Raw genomic sequence first — 23,378 nt, 5'->3', positions numbered from 1 at the left:
CCTCTGCTATCTCTGGGCAGGACAGGCTCCAGGGCAGAGTGGAACCTCTGTACCCCATGACTATGGGAGCTTTGTGTGCTGAGACTGAGGGAACTCCATGACTGCATGACAGGACACAGGCTGTCGCGCAGACTCTGGGTGGTCACTGTGTCCAGCACCAGAGCTCAGAGCTCCCTGATCACCCAGAGTGAGACAGTGCAGAACGCCCTATGCTCACACTGATGACTGCACAGATCCCTTGTATGGTTCATGTGGCATTACAGATGAGTGTTGCACCCACTGAGATAACCCCGCGCATGGGTCACCTTGGAAGAGAGGAGGTGAGGGTGTGAATATGCCAACAGAAGCCATCATGCCACACCCCACTGCTGACAAAAGAGAGGACCTACTATGCCCGGCTTGGGTGTCACCCTGGATATTCCAGCACCCTGGAAACTGAACAGAGCCCCCCGGGCCATACCCAGCACATGCCCCTGGAGAGTCACTGAAAATGCAGAAACTCTACTAAGCCACTGAAGCACAGTTCAAGGATAAAATCTATCAGAGGAGAAAACCAAGAACTATTTCTGAAAATGCCTAAAAAATATTGCAGAAAACAAGAAATAAGAATGAGAAGACAAATATGACTCCCCAGAAGGAACACAACAACCCTTCAAGATAAGAATGTGAAGATGAAGAGACTGGTGAAATACCTGAAAAGGAATTCAGAAGATTGATCATAGGATTCTTCAGAAATTCATATATGACATGGAGGAAAAACTTTCCCTTGAAATTGAGACTTTGAAGTGAAATCAAACAGAAATACTAGAAATTAAAAATTCAATATGTAAAATAAAATCCACAGGGGAAAGCTTAAATAACAGACTTGGTGAGGCAGAAGACAGAATATCAACGTTAGAAGAAAAATCATTAGAAATTTTTCAGATGAAAAAAAAGAACAGGACTGGTGCCGTGGCTCACTTGGTTAATCCTCCGCCTGCAGTGCCGGCATCCCATATAGATACCAGGTTCTGATCCCGGTTGCTCCTCTTCCAGTCTAGCCCTCTGCTGTGGCCCAGGAGGGCAGTGGAAGATGGCCCAAGTGCTTGGGCCCCTGCACCCGCATGGGAGACCAGGAAGAGGCACTTGGCTCCTGGCTTCAGATCAGTGCAGCACCAGCCGTGGCGGCCATTTGGGAGTGAACTAATGGAAGGAAGACCTTTCTCTCTGTCTCTCTCTCACTCTCTGTAACTCTACCTGTCATATAAAAAAAAAAAAAGAGTCATCTGTCACTTCAGAAGTGAGGAGGCTGAAAAAAAAAGAAAGAAAAGAAAAAAAAGAACAAATTTAAAAAACTAAAAACAGTGTTGGAGATTTATGGGATAATATCAAACGACCCAACACACAGGTCTTAGGATTTCTGGAAGGTGGAGAAAGAGAAAGGATGAGAAGACTTATTCAGTGAAATAACTACTGAAAACATCCCTAATTCGGAGAAAGAAAGGGATATTCAAGTAAGGAAGTATGTAGAACTCTTAATAGATATGATCAGAAAAGATATTCACCATGGCACATTGTAGTCAAACTCTCCACAGTAAAACATAAAGAAAAGATTCTAAAATGTTCGTAAGAAAAATGCCAGATTGCTTTCAGAGGATCCCATTTGAGAATCACAGCTGTTTTCTTCTGAGGACCCCTACAGCAAGGAGAGAATGGCATGACATAGTCCAAGTCTTAAGAGAAAAACTGTCAATCCAGAATACTGTACCTTGCAAAGCTCTCATTTATGAATGAAGGTGAAATAAAGACCTTCCATAACAAACATAAATTGAAAGAATTTGTCACCACACTTCCAGCATTACAAATGATGATTCAGGATGTGCTACAACAGAAACACAGAAAGATAGTCATCATTATGAAAGAATGTGAAGGCAGAAAATCTCCTGGCTAAAAGGACAAAGCAAACAAAAGGAATACTTAAGGAAAAATAGCAGGACCAAGTCATTACTTATAACAACAACCTTGAATGTAAATGGCCTAAATAATCCAGTTAAATTGTCGCTCCCCATCTTCGTGGGGGAACGACACAGGACCCTGCGCTGTTCTTTCGTCTGCTCAGCCCTCCCCAGGTTTGCTGCTGGTTCTTCCCAGGTTGGCTACGGACCCTTCCACCTCCGTGGAAGGGTGGTTCCCCCTGCCACATTCCCCACTTCCGCAGGGGAGCGGCACACCGCCGGCCGGCTCTCTCGGGGGCTGCACAGGTGTTCCCCTTAGATGTTCCTCCTAGATGTTCCTGGTGCATATTGTCTCTCTCCTCCTTTATAGTCCTCTTCCACCAATCCCAACTCTGCTACCCACACGCCGAGTACGCTGCTCTCCTCCAATCAGGAGCAGGTCCCACAGTTTATTGGTTGAACTGGAGGCAGCTGTGTAGAAGCTGTTTCCTACCTTCTCAGCGCCATATTGTGGGAGAGCAGATGCATAGAATAAGTCTTAATTCCAGTAACTTAGTCTAGTCCGAGTTGCTCCCAGTTGCTCCCCACATAAATGATACAGACTAACTGAATGGATTAAAAAAACATCTATTTGCTGCCACCAAGAAACACATCTCACCAGCAAAGATACATATAAACTGAAAGTGAAAAGATGGGAAAAGATATTTTATGTTAAGGAGAAGCAAAAAAAAAAAAAAGCAGGTGTAGCTACCATATTATCAGAGAAAATAGACTTTAACACAAAACTGTTAAAAGAATCAAAGACGGGCATTATTTAAAGATTAAAGAATCAATTCAACAGGAAGATGTGGCTATAATAAATGTATGTAGTTCCAGGGGGTGGTGCTGTGGTATACCAGGTAAAGCCACCACCTGCAGTGCCAGCATGCCATATGGGCACTGGTTCAAGTCCCAGCTGCTCCATATCGTATCCAGCTCTCTGCTCTAGTTATGGAAAGCAGCGGAAGATGGCCCAAGTCCTTGGGTTCCTGCACCCACGTGGGAGACCTGCAAGAAGCTCCTGGCTCCTGGCTTTAGATTGGCACAGCTCCAGCCATTGTGGCCAGCTGGGGAGTGAACCAGCAGATGGAAGACCTCTCTCTCTGTCTCTGTCTCTGTCTCTGTCTCTGTCTCTCTCTATCTGCCTTTCCTTCTCTCTCTGTGTAACTCTTTCAAGTAAATCAATAAATCTTTAAAAAAAGTATATGTCTCCAATACCAAGGCACCTAGCTATTTAAAATCAATGTTAATGGATCTAAAGGGAGACATAGACTCCAAGACAATAATAATGCGAGATATCACCACCCAAATTCCATCAACACACAGATGAACTAGAAAGTAAATTAATTAACAAAGAAACAACAAAGGTAATCTATATTATGGACCAAATGCATCTAACTGATATCTATAGAACCTTTCATCCCATAGTTGAAGAACACACGTTCATTTCTTCAGCTAATGGACGTTTCTCGAAGATACACTATATGCAAGGACATAAAGCAAGTTTCAGCAAATTCAATAAAATTGAAATCATATCATGCCTCTTTTCTGATAGCAATGTAATGAAGCTGGAAATTAACAACTCAAGAATCCCTAGAAAATATGAAAACATGGAGACAGAACGACATGCCCCTGCATAAACAGTGGGTCATAGAAGAAATCAAAAGGGAAATCAAAAATTCCTGGATATGAATATAACAAATCAAATCTTATAGGATACAGCAAAAGCAGTGTTAGAAGGAAGTTTACAGCAATTGATGCTTAAATAAAGAAATTGGAGAGGCCAGTTCTGTGGTATAGCAGGTAAAGTGACCACCTGCAGGGTCAAAAATTCCAAATGGGTGCCAGGCTCGAGTCTTGGCTGCTCCGTTCCGATCCAGCTCTCTGCTATAGTCTGGGAAAGCAGTAGAAGATGGCCCAAGTCCTTGGGCCCCTGCACTCACGTGGAGACCTGGATGAAGCTCCAGGCTTCTGGCTTCAGATCGACCCAGCTCCAGCCATTGTGGCCTTTTGGGGAGTGAACCAGTGGATGGAAGACCTCTCTCTCTCTTGCTTTCTCTGCCTCTCACTCTCTGTTAAATCTGCCTTTCAAATAAATAAATAAATCTTTTTTAAAATGAAAAGGCACCAAATAAATGAGCTATCAATGCATCTCGAGGGCCTAGAAAAACCACAACAAACATTAGTAGGAGGAAATAAATAATTAAAATTAGAGAAGAAGCAAACAAAATTGAAACAGGAAAAGTATAAAAGATTAGTAAAATGAAGAGCTGATTTTTATGAAAAAATAAACAAAACTGATACAACATCAGCCCAATTAATCAATAAAAAAGAGGTATAAGATCAAATTAATAAAATCAGATATGAAAAAGGAAATGTAACTTATACCACAGAAATAAAAAGAATAATCAGAAATTATTACAAAGAGATATAAACCAAAAAATTCGAAAATCTAGAAGAAATGGATAGATTCATCACATACAATCTACCAAAACTGAGCCATGAAGACACAGAAAATCTAAACAGACCAGTAACCAATATGAAGATTGAATCAGTAATAAAGACCCTCCCAACAAAGAAAAGCCCAGGTCCAAATGGTTTCACTACTGAATAGTACCAGAGATTTAAAGAAGAACTAATTCTAATTCTTCTCCAGCTATTCAAAACAATTGAATGAGAACGAATTCTCACAAACTACTTGGGGCCAGCATCAATTTCATTCCAAAACCAGAAAAAGTTACAACAGAGATAGAGAACTACTGATGAATATTCCTGATGAATATAGATGCAAAAATCTTCAACAAAATATTAGCTAATCAAATCTGATAACACACCTTAAAGACCATTCACCCGGACCAATTGGGATTTATCCCTGTTATGCAAGGATGGTTCAACTTAATGCAAATCAATAAATATGATACAATGCATTAATTTAAAAATAAAACCATATGATCATTTCAATATATGCAGAGAAAGCATTTGAAAAACTGTAATACCCTTTCATGATGAAAAGCATAAACAAATTAGGTTTAGGAGCAACATTCCTCAATACAATCAAGGCAATTTATGACAAACCCAAAGACAGCTTGTTATTGAATGGGGAACAATCTTAAGCATTTCCACTATGATCTGGAGCCATATAAGGATGTCCACTTTCACTATTTCTATTCAATATAGTCCTGGAACTTTTAGCCAGAGCCATTAGGCAAGAAAATGAAATCAAATGGCTACAAACTAGATATGAGGAAGTCAAATTATCCCTATTTGCAGATGACATGATTCTGTATATAGGTGATCCAAAAAACTCCACTAAGAGACTACTCGAAAAAGAATTTGGGAAAGTAGCAGGATATACAATTAACCCAAAAAAGTCAATGGCCTTTATACAGACAATGCCATGGCTGAGAAGGAACTTCTAAGTTCAATTCCATTCACAATAGCTACAAAAAAAATAAGTAACTTTGAATAAATTTATCCAAGAAGGTGAAAGATCTTTACAATGAAAATTATAAAACATTAAAGAAAGAAATAGAAGAAGACAGAAAAATGGAAAAATGTTCTACTCTCATGGATTGGAAGATTTAATATCATCAAAATGCACATACTACAAAAAGCAATTTACACAGTCAATGTTATCCCAAACAAAATACCAACAACATTCTTCTCAGATCTGGAAAACAATGATGTTAAAACTCATCTGGAAACAAAAGAGGCCTGAAACAACTAAAGCAATCTTAAACAACAAAAACAAAGCCTGAGACATCACAAGATCAGATTTCAAGAAACACTACAGGGTAGTTATAATCAAAACAGCTGTACTGGCACACAAGTATTTATACAGAACAATGGAACAGAATAGAAACTCCAGAAATCCATCCACACATCTACCACTAACTTAATTTTTGACAGAAGAGCTAAAATCAATCCCTGGAGCAACAACAGACTCTTCAAAAAATGCTGCTGGGAAAATTGGTTTTCCAAGTTCAGAAGTATGAAATAATAACCCTACTTTATACTTTATGCAAAAAATCAACTCAAAGTGGATCAAGAATCTAAATCTACAACCTGATACCATCAAATTACTAGATAGCATTAAGGAAACTCTACAACACATTGGCATAGGTTAAAAATCCTTGGAAAAGACGCCAAAACAGGCAATTAAAGCCAAAAACAACAGTTACATCAAGTGGAGAAGCTTCCGCAGTGCAAAGGAAGCACTCAGCAAAGTGAAGAAACAACTAACAGAATGAGAGGAATTATTTGTAAACTACGAAACTGATAAAGGATTAATATCCAGAATCCTTAAAGATCTCTAGAAACTCAACAACAACAAAACAAACAATCCAGTAAAGAAATGGGCAAAGGGTTTGAACAGGCATTTTTCAACAGCAGAAATTCAAATGGCCAACAGACACAGAAAAAATGCTCAACATCACTAGCCAATAGGTTAATGCAAATCAAAATCACAATGAGGTTTCATCTCACCCCAGTTAGAATGGCTCTCATACAGAAATCAACAAACAACAAATGCTGGTAAAGATGTGGGGGGAAAGGTACCCTAATCCACTGTTTTTGGGGATTTAAACAGGTACAGACACTGTGGAAGACAGTATGGATATTTTAGAAACCTGAAAGTAGATATACCATATGACACAGCAATCTCACTCCTGAGAATTTACCCAAAGGAAATAAAATCAGCATATGAAAGAGTTAACTGCACCACCTTGTTTATTGCAGCTCAATTCACAATATCTAGGATATGGAATCTAATCAGATGTCCATCAACTGCTATACATACATATAGATAGCATGGCATACTACTCATTCTTAAAAAATAATGAAATCCTGTCTTTTGCAACAAAATGAATGCAACTGGGAATGATTACAATTAGTGAAATAAATAGTTCCCCAACAGACAAATACCATATGTTTACCCTGATCTGTGGAAATTAATAGAGTTCCAAAATATAATGTATAGGAGTGAAATTGACATTTTGATTTTCAATGTTTACAGCCCTCGTGTCTATTTTGAGGAGTGCTATCTTTTTTTACTTACTATTTGTTGAACTCTTTACTTTGTGTAGGGTTAATTTATGAGCATAAAGTAAACTGAAAGTAGATCATTGTCAAAATTAAGAGAAAGAAAAAGAGAGGAAGGAGGAAGAAGGGTAGAGTGTGGGTAGGAGAGAGAAGAGAGTGGGAAATATCACTGTGTTCCTAAATCTGTGTGGATTACATGAAATTTGTTTAAATTTTTAAAAATTAAAATAAAAAATTAATTTTACCTATTGGGTTTGCATTTTTATTACTGATCCTAATGAATCCTTTTCTATGCCAAAAAAACAGATTCCAGTTGGAAGAAGTATTAAACAGGTAAGACTGTTTAAGGGTACCTTTCCACCCTCTAGGATGGAGGGTGGGGGTCATCCAGCAGTGTGAAAACCCATCAAGAGGCTGAAAATATGGGTTTTGCCTGAGCAAATGACCACTTCTATGGGATGAGGATTCAGCACAGATTTTGATAATCTTAGTTAACTGGAAAGACAAAATTAGGATAAAAGGGGCCCAGATTTCAGGTAAATAAAATAAAAGGCAGAATGAAAATAAAAGGCAGAACAAACAATCGGCATGTATGATTTTATCTACATGACATTTACTAAAGGCTGAAGTTTCACACAGAATTGACAGTGAAGACTCTAAGGAGAAAGTTTCTGAAAAGAAGGCTGTGCAGGAATTTGGCCGAGTGGCTAAGACACTGGTTATGGCGTCCACAACCCACATCAGAGTGTCTGGGTTTGAACCTGAATCCAGCTTCCTGCCAGTGCAGATACTGACAGGCAGCAGTCATGGCTCAAGGAGTTGGGTTCCTGCCACCCACACAGGAGACTTGGATTGAGTTCATGGCTCCTGGTCATTGTTGGCAGGTAGGAATTAAGTCACCAGATGGGGCACTCTATCCATCTCTCTGCCTCTCAAATTAATGATAATAGTTTTAAAATTTTGAGCAAAAAGAAGAGCAGGATCCTCAGAAGTCTCACCTGGCTTATGTTCTGGAACTGTGAAGACACTACGGGTAGGCTCTGGGTACCAATGCCTTGGCAGCTGGATGCCCTTGAAAGGGACAAAGCCTGACAACACTTGTCTCATTTCAACCACTGACTGGACTGCAAAGATTGCTTGCCTCTGCCTAGCAGGGGGAATGCTAACATCCCGTGGGGGATTGAGAGATCACCTGAAGTCTGTAAAATGTTTATGCACAGTGGCTCAAATCAAGAACAGACACTTCAAAGAGGTTCACATCGATAGTTACAGGTATTAGAAGACAAAAACTCCAAAGCAGTTTTGACTGATATGTTCAAGGTAAGATGGAAAGACGGAAATAATAGGTACATTGGGGTCTACAGAAAGTAATTAACAACTTAAACTGACAAAAAATATGAGTAGAATAAAAATCTATGGATGGCCGGCGCCACGGCTCAATAGGCTAATCTGCCTAGCGGCGCCAGCACACGGGGTTCTAGTCCCAGTCGGGGCACCAGATTCTGTCCTGGTTGCCCCTCTTCCAGGCCAGCTCTCTGCTGTGGCCCGGGAGTGCAGTGGAGGATGGCCCAAGTGCCTGGGCCCTGCTCCCCATGGGAGACCAGAATAAGTACCTGGCTCCTGCCATCGGATCAGCGCGGTGCGCCGGCCGCAGGGCGCTGGCCGCGGCGGCCATTGGAGGTGAACCAATGGCAAAGGAAGACCTTTCTCTCTGTCTCTCTCTCTCTCACTGTCCACTCTGCCAGGCAAAAAAAAAAAAAAAAAAAAAAATTATGGATGAATCTGACCACATAGTATAGAAAATGGTTAATAAACTGAAGGAACAGTAAAAAAAAATATTTGAACAGTGAGCAAAAGAGTGAAAAACAATAAAAGGAATCTAACAGGTAGATCGGACACTGAGAAACTAGTAAAGACATAACTAAGATTGTGGGAAAGAGAAGAGTGGAAATACTCTTCAAGTAGTTCACAGAAAAATGGGATTTTTTTGGTGCAAAATTTTTTTTTAGCACATGCAAAGGTTTTTTCATAATATGAATTTTCAATAGCCTTTAAAGGCTAGTCATATATGATTAGATAATAGTCAAGAATTCACAACGGAATTTCACCTGATGAAAGATATCCATCCACAAATTCAAGAAGCCCTGCAATTTCTAAGGAGTATAAATACAAAGGACACTACACCCTGGAACATGATAGTAAAATAGAAGACAAATAGAGACAAATGGAAAACTGTCATGTCACCCACAGACAAGGACACATTCCTGTGAAAGCAACAATAATATGACTGACGAGTTTCATGGAAGCTAGAATTCAAAAGAATAACAAGCTGAAGTTTTTCTGGGGGAACAACCAAATGAAAATCCTATACCCAAATTAAAAATTCTGTAAAAATTATAGCTTTCTGAAAATATTTTCAGACACACAAAAGATGAGAAAATTTGTTGGCAGAAAAAATTTAAGAAAGATATGGCTACTTTACAATTTCTATGAGTAAATTACAATAAATGAAATTTCAAGAATGCAACAAATTAAAAATATCAGATATTTAAAATATAAATCAAAGTAGAATTACCTCTATACATTGACTTCTTTTGTTGACTAATTAGAAATTAGAAAGATACAAAGATCACTAGTTTATATTATTTGTCAGATTGTTTTTTCTACTTTTTCCAAATCATATTTACATGTTAGTTCACTGGATATGCACTACACCTATGAGAAATGCAAGATAGATATTATCATCCTTATTTTTTGTAAAGTGAAATCAGTGTCCAAAGGGATTCAGAACGTGTCCTCCATTAAGTGACAGCCTCACAATCAGAACGAATATCCTCTACCTAGTATTCATCAGTCAGTCCCTAGGAAATAGAAAATGAATTAACAGTAACATAGAGGAGTTCACTAAATTATAAAATGCATCCAATAATTGCAGCTTCTGGATAATTGGTATCAAATTTTCCTTTTTAAAAAACCTTATTAACAAACATTATCCTAACCCCTGAGCAGCATATCATCACACTCCTAAATACATTCAACAGTCCTTTAATTGTTGGCTCTCACTCTTGTAATTCCAGAAGAAACTGGAAGAAAAGTAACCTCTCAGGCAAGCTTTTACTAATCAGTTTCCATATCAGAGACCTATACGAATGTTAAAATCACAAGGTTTGGTGATCCATAAAACATCTACAAGCTAGAATTTGAATTATATCCTGCAAAGCCCATTGGACAAATTTCTGAGTTCAAGACAGATTTTCACTTCGAGGAAGGTGAAAGGTATTTCATTGTGTCCTAGCATTTTTGTTAAACAACTGGAACAATGAAAGCAAAAAGCCATTAAATGGTATAAACTTCTTTCTCATGCAGAACCTTCTCTCGGAAACATTCTAGCGTTCTGACATAATACTCTTTCCCATCATCTTGGAACATCACTATTGTCTATTCTGCACAACATAATGTGGCTTCATTTTTGTCCTTTGAATCACTTCTTCCTCTTATCCCTCATCCTTACCAGTGAAAATTCACATGTAACAAATTATTCAAAGTATTTATAAAATATACTGAAGAATATTAAGAGGATACTTTCTAATTCAAGAATAGTATTTTCTCCCTATTTAAAAATAATACTGTGCTGTTCATCAAATATATTAAATTGTATCTATTTATAAATGTTTATATTACCTGAAGACTTTCTTCACATATTTTAGTGCCTATGCAGTGAAATATCTGTGACCACTTTGGATATAATATATTTGAAATAAAATTATAGATTCTGATATAACATAGAATCTGTTGTTACATGCATTTTTACTTTCCACATAAAGGAGTTTCAAGATCCTACTCTAAGAGGTATTATTATTTGCCGAAAACCATGAGCTGCCGAAAACCATGAGCCAAACGTCACAGTACTGCCTGGCTGACTGCTCAGAATTATACACACATGCTATGTAAATGTCTACTTTTCTATAGCATACCCCTCGTCACACAAACATGTATGCAGATCATACGTTCACTGGACTAGTCAGAACAAGAGGTTTGCTACTACGGTATTTGAGTAAAGCCATCGACATGAGCAACAGGTCCTCTAAGAACCTTACCATGCAGCCCTGTAAGCCTTACTATAAAAAGATGAGTACGATGAAGTTAGAAAGACATAAATAAAATTTCTGAAGATACAGGTAGAGCCTTTTGCAACAAGAAGTCAAGAAACAAATAACAGATCACACACACACACACACACACACACACAGATATTCCGATCATAGGAGAAAGTGCTGCTAACCTCCAGAAGTCCTGGACAGACAAGCTCACTTTGATCTTATCAGAGGGCTCTCAACATCGCATAACATCATCAAACATTTCATTATACACTTCACAGGAGGAACAAGCATGCATATGCTATAATAAGCTTCTCCATAAACAAAAGTGCTATTAACACCTTCTTAGTCCCACTGTTCATATATAGCAAAACCTCCTCCTATACCTTACTCAGTTCCTTTTTTATTTCAAAATCACTTATTATTCCAGTAATTTTCTATCACGTCAGGCTGAAAAGCCATAAAACTTTATCTGAAGAGCAATCACTAATCAAGAAAATTTATTTTGCTCTTCTGTTTTAGAAAAAGCTTCATAAGATTGCCTACCTTTAAAGAAAAAGGAATAATTTAAAGGAAAACCAAGTTTTTAAAAAGAAAAATAAAGCATAATTGGGCATTTGAATGATAACTGTGATTGCTACTTTCTTATACCCTAGCATTATGTTAGACGGCTGCTAATTTATACACCAAGACTACCTCAGGGTTCAGGGATTATTATACACTAAACTGACGACTATGCGATAGCACCCAAAACCCTACATATTTTATATTGCAGTGGGTGAAAACTGGAAAACGTGTCTTCTGAGCCGCCAAGCAGCAACTTCCACATTCCCGCCCCCCATCTTTTCCCCAAAGTGTTTCTTTTGGAGATAAATTGCCCCTGGGCATATTGTCACTTCCTTGTCAACTGAAAATTGGACGCTTTCCAAACAGAAAATATCCATCGATAGAAACGTGTGCCCGAGGGGCAGGACGCCAGGAGGCACGGGTGCTAGTACGCGGGCCACCTTACACTTCTCAACTGAAACACCTGAGTAGGTTCCCAATCTCTTTTAAACCCTCCAAGCTCCAGAACAGAGAAGATACTGATCTCCAAAAACTGTGAGCAAGCAAAGCCTCTTCGGGAGCTACGGAATAACAAAAGCCATCTCCAGGAAAAACGTGGTGTTCTCCAACTACGCGCCGGGCTCGCCTCGGGCCACCTGCACCTGCCACGAATTAAGCCCCCAGATAAGCGCTTCAGAAACCAGAGGGGGAAAGGGGGAAGCCACAAGGCAGCTCGCTAAGTTCGCTCCTTTCCCCCAAGCCTCTGGGGGCCTGCACTTGGGCGTCTCTCCGCCTCTTCGGGACACTTTCCTCCCGGGGGGCTGCGGAGCTACCTCCGCACTTGCAGGACCGCGACACTCACCCAGCCGGCGTCTCCGAGCCCAGCTCCGTGGGCTCCTCCGGAAGATCACAAGAGCATCCCTCGCCCAGACGGACGGACGGGTGCGAGGGTGCGGGACAGCACCCCACAGGTGCAGCGAACCTTCCTCAGGTGTGAGCGCCCCAGCGCCCAGCCCGAGACAAAGGCTGCCCTCGGTCTCCCGGGGAGCGCGCGAGCCTGCCAAGCGCCGGTCCCCGCTTCGCAGGGGTGCGGCCGGGGGACCAGCACGAGGCCGGCGCTCCCTGCGCGCCGCGCGCCTCGGGGACCGCCCGGAAGGAACCCCGCGCGCGCGCCGAGCCCGGGAACTCCTGCCGCGGCCGGCCAGGCAGCCTCCACCCCGAACAGAGCAGCGCCCACCTCGTGAGCACGCCGCCTACCGGCAGGGTCCCACTGCCGCGCGCTCCCGCGCTGGGTGCACCTGCTCTCTGGCACCTGCTGCCTGCGCTCCCGAGCCGGCGCCCTCCTAGGGATCCGCCGCCCCGGACGGAGGAGTGCGCACTCGCCGCCTGGCTGCCTGGCCGGTCTTCGCAATCACTCACCGGCTCACTGCGGAGTGGCTCGGGCGGCTGGCGGCGCGGGCAGCCGGCGTCCTCGCATCCTTTGTCAGTGGCGGGTGGAGCGCTCCTCCCAGGCTCGCGGCCGTGCGTCCGGGTGGCAGGCAGCCCGGCTCTGGCGCCGCTCCCGGCCCCCTCCCCGTCCCCGCTCTGCGAGCCGGCACTCACTGGGCTCCCATGATGTCATCCGGTGGAAATCTGCCATGCTCAGAGCCCGGAATAATCCAGCGCTCACGCGCGCACGCGGCGCGGGCGGAGGCGGCCGCAGAGCCGCCAGGAGTTCCAGCGCCTGGCGTGGCCGGCAGAACTGGATCCGAGGACAGGGCCGAATAGGGGTCTCGGACAGGGTGGGGCCCAGGTGGGCGCGGTGGGGAAGGGGCGCGGGGGCAAACCGCGCGTTCGCTACCAGAAAGAGTCCTAGACCTACGTTTAGCCTCCTGGCAGGTGCCAACGATAAAGAAAAAAAAAAAGTTTTGGGGGTTTTTGATTGGGGCGAGGGTGGTCGCAGTGGGTTTTGTTATTTGGTTTCTTGGCCACAGCGGCTCCGCGCCCCATCAAGGCGACGGGCATGTGCTGCAGCCAGAAGGACCAGGCTCCTGGAACCTCCCGAGCCCTAGTCCGGTGAGAAAGTTGAGGGTGTGTGTGGCCCGCGCAGTGGCGAAGGGCTCAAGTGATAGAGGAAGGGGCGCGCTGTGCCCCGCGAAGCTCTAACAGCACTTTAAATGTGAGCTCCCAGGGTGGGAGCCCCGGGGGAAGAAATTCACCGTGGCCTTGGCGTGGCTCACCTGCCCTGGCACCAGGTACCACCCCAGGGCTGCTGTCCCAACGAAACCATTCAAGTTACAAGGGGCTTTTAAACGTTATAAATATGCCACGTCAATTCTTTTGCTCAAGATCTTTTATAAGCTGTATTAGAGAAATAGGGGCACACAGCACATCCGACCTGAGACCCAGCACTGCCTCAACCCATAGCGGAGCTATGGATTTGTGCTACACGTCGCTAAGTATTGGACAGGCTTATCAATGCCTTATGAAATTGTGAAATGCAATGGGACCTTCCTGAGAAAGAAGTGATTAAGTGTGAAAACACGGAATAAGAAACTTTTTTTTAAAAAAAGGTACATATAAAAAAGGCTGGGATGCACGCACACAGTGTGCAAATAATGTAGGAAAGTAAGAAGAGTTAATTTGTGCTTATTTTCAAGTTGAGATGTTTTAGCTCTCATGAGTAAATGCATCACATGAGTTATCTATAAGTATCTATATTTAGCATAGTTGCCCATTTCCTTACCTTTATTAAAGTTTTTCTTTTTTTTAGATTTATAAGGATGGTCACTTACTCTACCCTCCAAAACACCAAAGGGCACATGAAATGCATGGAAAAATTTTCAGAAATCACTATTTTAAAAATATGTAAATAAAAATAGTAAAATAAATTAATGAAAAATAAGAGAGGTAAGAATTTGGGAATGTAAGGAGTGACAGTCTTTGGAGAGAGGAAATCTATCCAGTTGCTTGGGAAAAAGTAATTAGAACAGCTAATGATGCTGTCGTAAATATATCGGAAGGTCAAGTTGTAAACCCTCCTTCTTAGATTGGTTCTTTGATGCCTCATCAATCTTCATTGCCTCTGTTTGTCTTTCTATTCTTCAGCATTCTCTGGACTAATGCACAAAGTGTGGAGACAAGAAGAAGTTTGCACATCTGGGGAGTTTTGTAACCATTAAGATCAGAAAATGCATCCTTAGCTTTTTTATAATCAATGTTCTAAAGAAGTAAAGTAAAACCTGTATATGTATTGATTTAAAGAAAATTAAATGCAGTGCTAAGTGATTATTCACTTAGTCCTATAGTAAAGTCTTTAGCTATGTAATTCTGAACTTCTCTGGGAATTATTAATACTCTGCTGTGACTACCACTGTGGCCCTCAGTCTTAGCAAGGTGAACTCATTATTTGTCCAGGAGAACTTTTTCCCAAGATGCTTGCCTTGTCAGTGATGTTTACCACTTTTTTTTTTTTAATGAAATTACAGACACTATACTATTTTTTAAATTTTAATTTTATTTATTTGAAAGAGTTACAGAAGAGGTAGATAGGTCTTCCATCCGATGGTTCACTCCCCAGATGGCCACAACGACCGGAGCTGAGCCCATCCAAAGCCAGGAGCCAGGAGCTTCTTCCGGGTCTCCCACATGGGTGCAGGGGCCCAAGGACTTGGGCCATCTTCTACTGCTTTTCTAGGCTAAAGCAGAGAGCTGGATCGGAAGAGGAGCAGCCAGGACTAGAACCTGCGCCCATATGGGATGCCGGCGCTTTCAGGCCAGGGCTTTAACCCGCTGAGCCACAGAACCGGCCCTGTGTTTACTGCTTCTAATGCAAGTTTTTTGTTTATTTCTAAATTTTAAAAGCCATACTATTTGAGAGCCGGTGTGCTGGAGCTAGTGAAGCCACCACCTGTGCTAGGTCCTGTCCTGGCTGCCACATATCCAACCCCAACCCAGCTCTCTGCTAATGGCCTGGGAAAGCAGTGGAGGATGGCCCAAGTGCTTGGGCCCCTGCACCCACGTGGGAGCCCAGGATGAAATCCCTGGCTCCTGGCTTCAGGCTGGCTGGACCAGGACATTGTGCCCATTTAAGGACTGAAACAATGGATGGAAAATCGATGGAAGATTCTCTCTCTCTCTCTCTCTCTCTCTCTCTCTCTCTCTCCAATCCAAATGTTATATTAGGAAATGTAAAGGTATCCTAATTCTTAGAAAAAAATATGTCAAAAATCGTTTCTTACAGACATACCATTCTAATCCTGTTTAAATGGGGAATACATTAAGCATTGGGATTGGAGGTTTGGAGTACGCATATTATCTCTGCCTTAATTACTGATGCTCTGCTACATGGTTTCCATACTGATACATGATTCTATTCCCCAAAACAATGAGAGTTTTGATGGGAAAAACACATTTTAATATTTTCTCTCACAGATTTGGTCAAATATAAACTTTATAATATGGATCTATTGAATTGATATATTCATAGCTAATGAATTTTTAAAAATAAAGTTTCCTAGACATGAGGTATTAACTATAGTTATTACTATAGATAAATAATAAATAAAATGATATGTTATGTCCTCATGTGCCAAATACTGTGTTAAGTGACTCCATGCATTCATCCACTGAATATTGACATCACCCTAGGACTCCAGTGTCATACGGCAAGAGTTCCTATTTCCTGCTCTTGAAGATGAGGAAGCAGAGGTCAGAAAATTGTCCAGGCAACTAGACTAGCATCAGATTCAAGGTTTGAGTCTAGCAACCTAAAGACGTAGAGCCTGTCCTAATGATAGTCTTGCCACAGCCACCTGCAACTTTTGGATAGTGTATACTCTGAAAAAATGGAAGCATGAGTGTGAAAAAAATGGAAGCGTGTGTCTGTGTCTGTTGTGTGTGTATGTAGAAAATGAACATATTCTATTTCTTGGGGTAGATAATATGCTATTTTGCACTCTTCCATCAGCTACCAAATTCATCATGACTTGTATTTACATTATCCCTGCTAATGAAATGCATCCACATTATTTATGATGAAAACTAATCTAAGGCTGCTAAATAAATTTTACTTTTTAATCTCTCCATAAACAGTTTCAGACATAAAGAAAGGTATAGTGATTTTTGTACTTGGAGACAAATCATGGTAAAATGCAATAAAAAAGAAAAATAGCTATAAACCATTAATTTAAATAAAGACAAAGACTATCTCAGTAACTATCTTCTCTCTACAATAAATCCTTCATTGGATCTCAGAAGGCAAATTCCATCACACACACATGCAAATGAAGATTTCCTTGTCTACTATGAATATTAAAAAGGAAAATATATCATTTTGCATATTGTATCTCAAAGGATGAATACACTTTTATCCTAGATAGTAATATTCCTAGCTCAGAGATACATAACGAAGTTCTTTAAACAGAAAGTTTCAGATTTTTTTCAAAATCCATTTTTATCTTAACTTTTGATAACTGGCTGCTATTCAACTCTGTTAACAGGGTTATTAGAGTGGATTTGTATGAAGATTTAAAGGTACACATAACAGATTAACATTTTTAATAAGCTAACACAGCTTATATATTGATTTCTCATTTATGAAATAATTTAAATACATAATGGGAATCTGTATATATATATTTTTTGACAGGCAGAGTTAGAGAGAGAGAGAGAGAGAAGTCTTCCTTTTTCCGTTGGTTCACCCCCCAAGTGGCCACTATGGCCAGTGCGTTGTGCCACGCCAATCGGAAGCCAGGAGCCAGGAACCAGGTGCTTCCTCATGGTCTCCCATGTGGGTGCAGGGCCCAAGCACCTGGGCCATCCTCCACTGCCTTCCCGGGCCACAGCAGAGAGATGGACCGGAAGAGGAGCAACCGGGAAAGAACCAGTGCCCCAACCGGGACTGGAACCCAGGGTGCCAGCGCCGCAGGTGGAGAATTAGCCTAGCAAGCCAGTGAGCCACGGCACCCGCAAATCTGTAATATATGTTAACACGTGCAAATTTTCTATTGAATATATGTTATCTAGATATTAATGTTTTTCTTACTTCGGTTCTAGGACATTTTTCAGTCTGTCAACAGCCTTGTTTTGCAGGATAGAGGGTCCATCCTGTAATCTTAAATTCATTTTCCAGACACTCTGTCAGTAGGGCATATCACTGGCGCATGACATGGAAGTGATCACATATGAATCATTTTTGTTTAAAGGTAGGGGAAAGGATGAAGGAAGATTTTCTTTAGAAAGAATAACTCACATTCCAAAGGGGACAAACTGCTTGTGGAAAGGAAAACAAAGAAACTACTTGTGCAAAAGTGGGCTATGAAAACATGTATTTATACAGTTTTCTCCAAAAATGTAAGTGTGTGAAACATAGGGATGCCGATCTATCTAAGCACGCATCATTCCCTGACTCTTAAAAGTTGAGACTGTTCTTAATAAAATGCTCACGGTATTCAGCAGTAAACACTGATCGGTGCTCTGCCTTCAAAATCCCCAGCGAGATCTTGTGGTCATACATATTTCTTCAAATTGCTTCAAGTATCTCGTTTGACCTCACAGCCGTAGAATTAAGGATAACACAGAATCAAATACTCACCAAAGGAAGATAATTTTCTGATTTTGGAGTCATAGTTCTTAATCTTTGCAGCATACAACTTCCCCGCAGCAATGTCTTCTTAACAGGCATAGAGGAAAACCCTGAAAAATACGTTTGCTGAGGAATGACCCTGAAAGACATCCCCAATTTTCCAAGTCACCTTTCACTCCCAAAGTACACTGAGGATTCATGACAAAAGCTCACAGTATTACAACCTTGCTTCTAGTCCTAATTCCCTTAATGACATCTTTTGACTTCAGAGTTCATTTAAACTAGCCTCTTTACCCTTCTCATTTGGAAAAAGAAAATAATGGTATTTGCCTTCTGCATCTCCCACTTTAGAGGGCTTTCTGAGAAAATAAACCGCAATGGAAATATGGCCTCCTGATAGCCCTGGTGGGCACTCTGTGTTTGAACGACCCATTGTGTCACCAAGACAACAAGGGGAGAAGGAAGAAGAGGAGGGAAAATGGAATATCTATTCTGTTGGGTATGTTTCTCATTTCCCTTTTAATATTTATTTACTTGTTTGTTTGTGTGATAGGCAGAGGGAGAGAGAATAAGAAAAGAGAGATCTCGCTGGCTTACTTTCCAAATGACTGCAACATCTGGGACTGGTCAGCCTGAAGCCAGGAGACAGGCTCTTTATTCCTGGCCTCTTAACCTGAGTGGCTGGGACTCAACCCTGCACTCCAACTGGGGATGCTGGCATCGCAAGTGTGGTTTATGCCATGACCCCCTAACACCTGTCCCTCTCATTTCTTTAGATATAAAAAATGGAGCAGTGGTAAGAGTGTTCTTTGCCAAGTGTCTAACCATAGTTTGAACATTTACAATATCTTGATCAATGTATCTTAATCTCTGTGAACATACTTTCTCCTATAAAATACAACTAAAGTTATTCTTTTTTCAATATATTTTATTGCTTTTGAAATCAAGATATATGTACAATTGTGGCATACTTTTGTGGTAGAATTACTTATTGCTTGTTTATTATTTATTGGTTTTTTACTAATTACAAGCAATGGTGATATAGTCTCAAAATATGATATTACCTCAAAGAAGGAAGGATAAATTAATATTTTATCAATGATATATCTCAAATACCTTTAAATGCATCTGAAAAATATTGACTGACTGATTGAATTATTACAATGATTATGTAAAATAACACATAGTGCTGGCCGGCGCCGCGGCTCACTAGGCTAATCCTCCGCCTAGCGGCGCCGGCACACCGGGTTCTAGTCCCGGTTGGGGCGCCGGATTCTGTCCCGGTTGCCCCTCTTCCAGGCCAGCCCTCTGCTGTGGCCAGGGAGTGCAGTGGAGGATGGCCCAGGTGCTTGGGCCCTGCACCCCATGGGAGACCAGGAGAAGCACCTGGCTCCTGGCTCCTGCCATCGGATCAGCGCGGTGCGCCGGCCGCAGCGCGCCGGCCGCGGCGGCCATTGGAGGGTGAACCAACGGCAAAGGAAGACCTTTCTCTCTGTCTCTCTCTCTCTCACTGTCCACTCTGCCTGTCAAAAAAAAAAAAAAATAACACATAGTGCTATGGTCTGAATGTTTGTGTACCCTCCAAAATTTGTGTGTTGAAATCTAATCAATGTGTTTATACTGGGAGAGGGACCTTTGGTAGGTAATTATCTTGGGGGAAGAACCTTCATGAATGTGAGTAGTGGCGTATCAAAGAGGCAGGAGAGGAGTGGGCATTTAGTGGTTAAGATAGCAGTGTCTTCCTATGCAGTGCCTGGGTTCAGTTTCAGGCTCTGGCTCATGACCCCAACTTCCTTCTGGTGGAGTCCAGAGAGGAAGCAGTGATGGCGCAAGTAATTGGGTTCCTGCTCTCCTATATGAGACCTACATTGTGATCTGATCCTTGCTCCTGGTTTTGGTCTGCGCCAGTCCAGCTGTTGTTGACATTTGAGGAGTGAACCAATGGATGATGGATAGGAGATGAATGGGCTCTCTTTTGCTCTCTCTCTCTCTCTCTCCCCCTCTTCCCTCGCCTTCTCGTCCTCTGCAACTCTCTCCCATTCCCTCTCCTTCCCTCTTTGTCTTTTTGACTCTCTCTCCCTCTCAAGTAGATAAAGAAAAAAGAGGCCAGAGAGAGCTCCCTTGTGCCTCCACTGTATGTAGAAACAGCAAGAAGGTGCCATCCACAAGGAAATGAGCCCTCACCAAACTCCACATTTTCTGGCATCTTGATTTTGGACTTCCTCAACTCTAGAACTATAATGAATAAATGCCCGTTGTTTCTAAGAACTCAGCTTACAATGTTTTATTATGGTACCCTGAACAGACTAAGACACTTACAGTGATTCACCTTATTTAGCAGTTGATCAGGAACTAATTTAGCTGCCCCTTTGTATTACTGGGTTCCATATCCATGAATTCAACCAATAATGGAACAAAAGAACATCCAGGACTAAAAATTGTACTGGACTTGTACAGACTTTCTTGTCTAAACAATACAGTATATCAGTTCTTTTCATAGCATGTACATTGTGTTAGGAATTGTAAGAACTATAAAGATGATTTAAAGTATATTGGGCATGTACACAGGTTCTATGCAAATGTATCATTTCGCATAAGGGATTTGAGAGCCACAGATTTTAGTACAGGGGAAACACAAATACCAAGGGAAAACTCCAGCTCAAAATTTTGGATTCAGGAGCTAGTTGCATTCCAAAACTCCTTATTCATTGCATTTCCAAATGCACATATAGAGCTGGATATTTGGCACAGTGTTTAGAACACCACTTGGGACACCCACATCCCAACGCAGAGTGCGTCATTTGAATCCTGGTTGCTCTGCTTGCAATCCAGCTTCCTGTTAATGTGCATCCCTGCCACCCCTGTGGGAGACCTAGGTTGAGTTCCAGGCTCCTAGTTTCGGTCTACCCCAGCCCTGGCTGTTACAGGTATTGGCTGAGTGAACCAGAAGACAGAAGGTCTCCCTCCATCCATCTGTATATCTCTCTTTCTGCCTTTCAAATAAGAAGAAAGTAAACAAATTATTTTTTTAAAGAAAGAGCATACAGAGTACATACTACATTTTGTACAGTTTTCTCAGTGTAGTCTGAATTAACACCGTGAACACAAACCCATAAATGTGTGCAGTTACATAGATGAGCGCTTACTCCAAGTGTGATAAAATGAGGCTCATGCCAGCTGGGTCACATTTTCTGAGAAATTGGTAGTGTGATATTTTTCAATGCTTTAAATACTGCTAGATTTTAGAAATAGGTACATATGATTATAAATAATGGCCATTATCACAATTAACATATAGTCAGTATCTTCTACATGTCAGCACTCTGTCAAGTATGTACGGACTGACTTTTTAAGGTAGGTACTCTTATTATCTCAACTTTATAGGAGAGAAATGTAATGCACAAAGAAATTTAATAACTTGTTTAGTTTGGTTTATGAACCAAAATAATCCTTGAAAGCTTTGTGTTAAACATGACAAAAATAAAAAAGTAATTGACAACATATATGTAAGTATTCATCTATAAATTTTTCGTAAAAAAGATCTCTAAAGTATATGCAATTAAAGAATTGCAAATAGAAATAAAGTTGATCAAATAATATGCAAAATTTCTGAACACAGGCTTATATAAATTTAAAATGTAATAAAATGTAGTATGTTTTTGCAACATATATGGTTGGCACATTTAGTATATAGTTAACACACATCATAAAAATTATAAAGACCTTAGTAGATAAGAAGGAAAAATACTAAACACACACACACAAATCATCAATGGCAAAAATAAGTGTGAAAGTCTAAGCTTAAAATTCAAGTTTAAAAATATTGAGATACGGCCGGCGCCGCGGCTCACTAGGCTAATTCTCCGCCTAGCGGCGCCGGCACACAGGGTTCTAGTCCCGGTCGGGGCGCCGGATTCTGTCCCGGTTGCCCCTCTTCCAGGCCAGCTCTCTGCTGTGGCCAGGGAGTGCAGTGGAGGATGGCCCAGGTGCTTGGGCCCTGCACCCCATGGGAGACCAGGAGAAGCACCTGGCTCCTGCCATCGGATCAGCGCGGTGTGCCAGCTGCAGCGCGCCGGCCGCGGCGGCCATTGGAGGGTGAACCAACGGCAAAGGAAGACCTTTCTCTCTGTCTCTCTCTCTCACTGTCCACTCTGCCTGTCAAAAAAAAAAAAAAATTGAGATACATTTTTTTCAAGTTTCAAGTAAAGCCTTTTATAACTTATAACAGTTTTGAAATCAAAGGAAGAATTTTATATATTGTGGGTATAAACATATGTTTGTTCAGGCTTTCTAAAAAGCATTGGAAACACATGCCAAATGCTTTTAGAATTCCCAAAGCCTTTGAGACAGTGATTTGATTCCTTCGGATCCACCACACAGAAATAACTGGAGATGTAGGGGGGAAACACTTGTTCACAAAATCGTGCACGAAAGATTAATTTATAATATTAAAGAAAGGAAAACCAGTGCTTTTAAGTCCAGGGTCACGATGTCATAAAGCAACATCAAATAAATAAAGTGAAAAATGTATTTAGACTGACCAGCACATGACTTTTCAGCACACTGCTGAGCCTAACAGAACAGGCTGTGTTATAAATTCATAGTTTAGCTTCCTGATGTCACATTAACAAGCTCTCTGGAGTTGCCGCCGGAGAAGCTGAGGCCTGAAGCTGTATGTCTAAGTAGGGGAGTTCCTCTGCAGTTGTCCTCAGCCAGGTGGGAGGGTAATTTTCACTGCAAAGATGTCTTTTTTCACAGTAAGTGATGACTAGCTGTGAAACTGTTACATCCACTGTGACCCTGTGTGCTATCCCTTTCTCCAAGTGAGTTATTAATACTGCAACTTTGTGATAGCATTAACTTTGAAACCTCTGAGAACTAGGTTAACCCAACTAGAATATAATGAAATAGCAATTCTAATTATTAAAAATGAATCTTAAGCAACTTAATGACTTCCTTTTTTTAACTCCCACTTCAGTCCTACTTCCTCCTGCTCCTTCTTTTATATTTATTTATTTATTTATTTATTTTATTTTATTTTATTTTTTTTTGACAGGCAATGTGGACAGTGAGAGAGACAGAGAGAAAGGTCTTCCTTTTTCCGTTGATTCACCCCACAATGGCCACTGCAGCCGGCGCACCGCGCTGATCTGAAGC

At 41.3% G+C, this 23,378-nt stretch overlaps 1 protein-coding gene across 9 annotated transcripts in view; it reads right to left on the bottom strand.

Annotated features, from left to right (window-relative positions):
- Window positions 1-13,247, bottom strand: part of MARCHF1 (membrane associated ring-CH-type finger 1) — a 1,003,118-nt gene extending 989,871 nt beyond the window's left edge. For 2 of the 9 annotated variants that reach the window (XM_070047277.1, XM_051831701.2), the window contains exon 1: window positions 13,076-13,247. The gene's annotated coding sequence lies outside the window, so the exon portion shown is untranslated. The other 7 variants (XM_051831698.2, XM_051831702.2, XM_051831697.2 and 4 more) reach the window with 6 other exon arrangements.
- Between the last annotated feature and the right edge of the window lie 10,131 nt (window positions 13,248-23,378).

This window comes from Oryctolagus cuniculus, chromosome 8 (assembly GCF_964237555.1).
Source record: "Oryctolagus cuniculus chromosome 8, mOryCun1.1, whole genome shotgun sequence".
In the NCBI taxonomy this organism is placed as follows: Eukaryota; Metazoa; Chordata; class Mammalia; order Lagomorpha; family Leporidae; genus Oryctolagus; species Oryctolagus cuniculus.
Note: the sequence above shows the minus strand (reverse complement) of the source record. Positions and strands in the feature narration are given on the sequence as shown.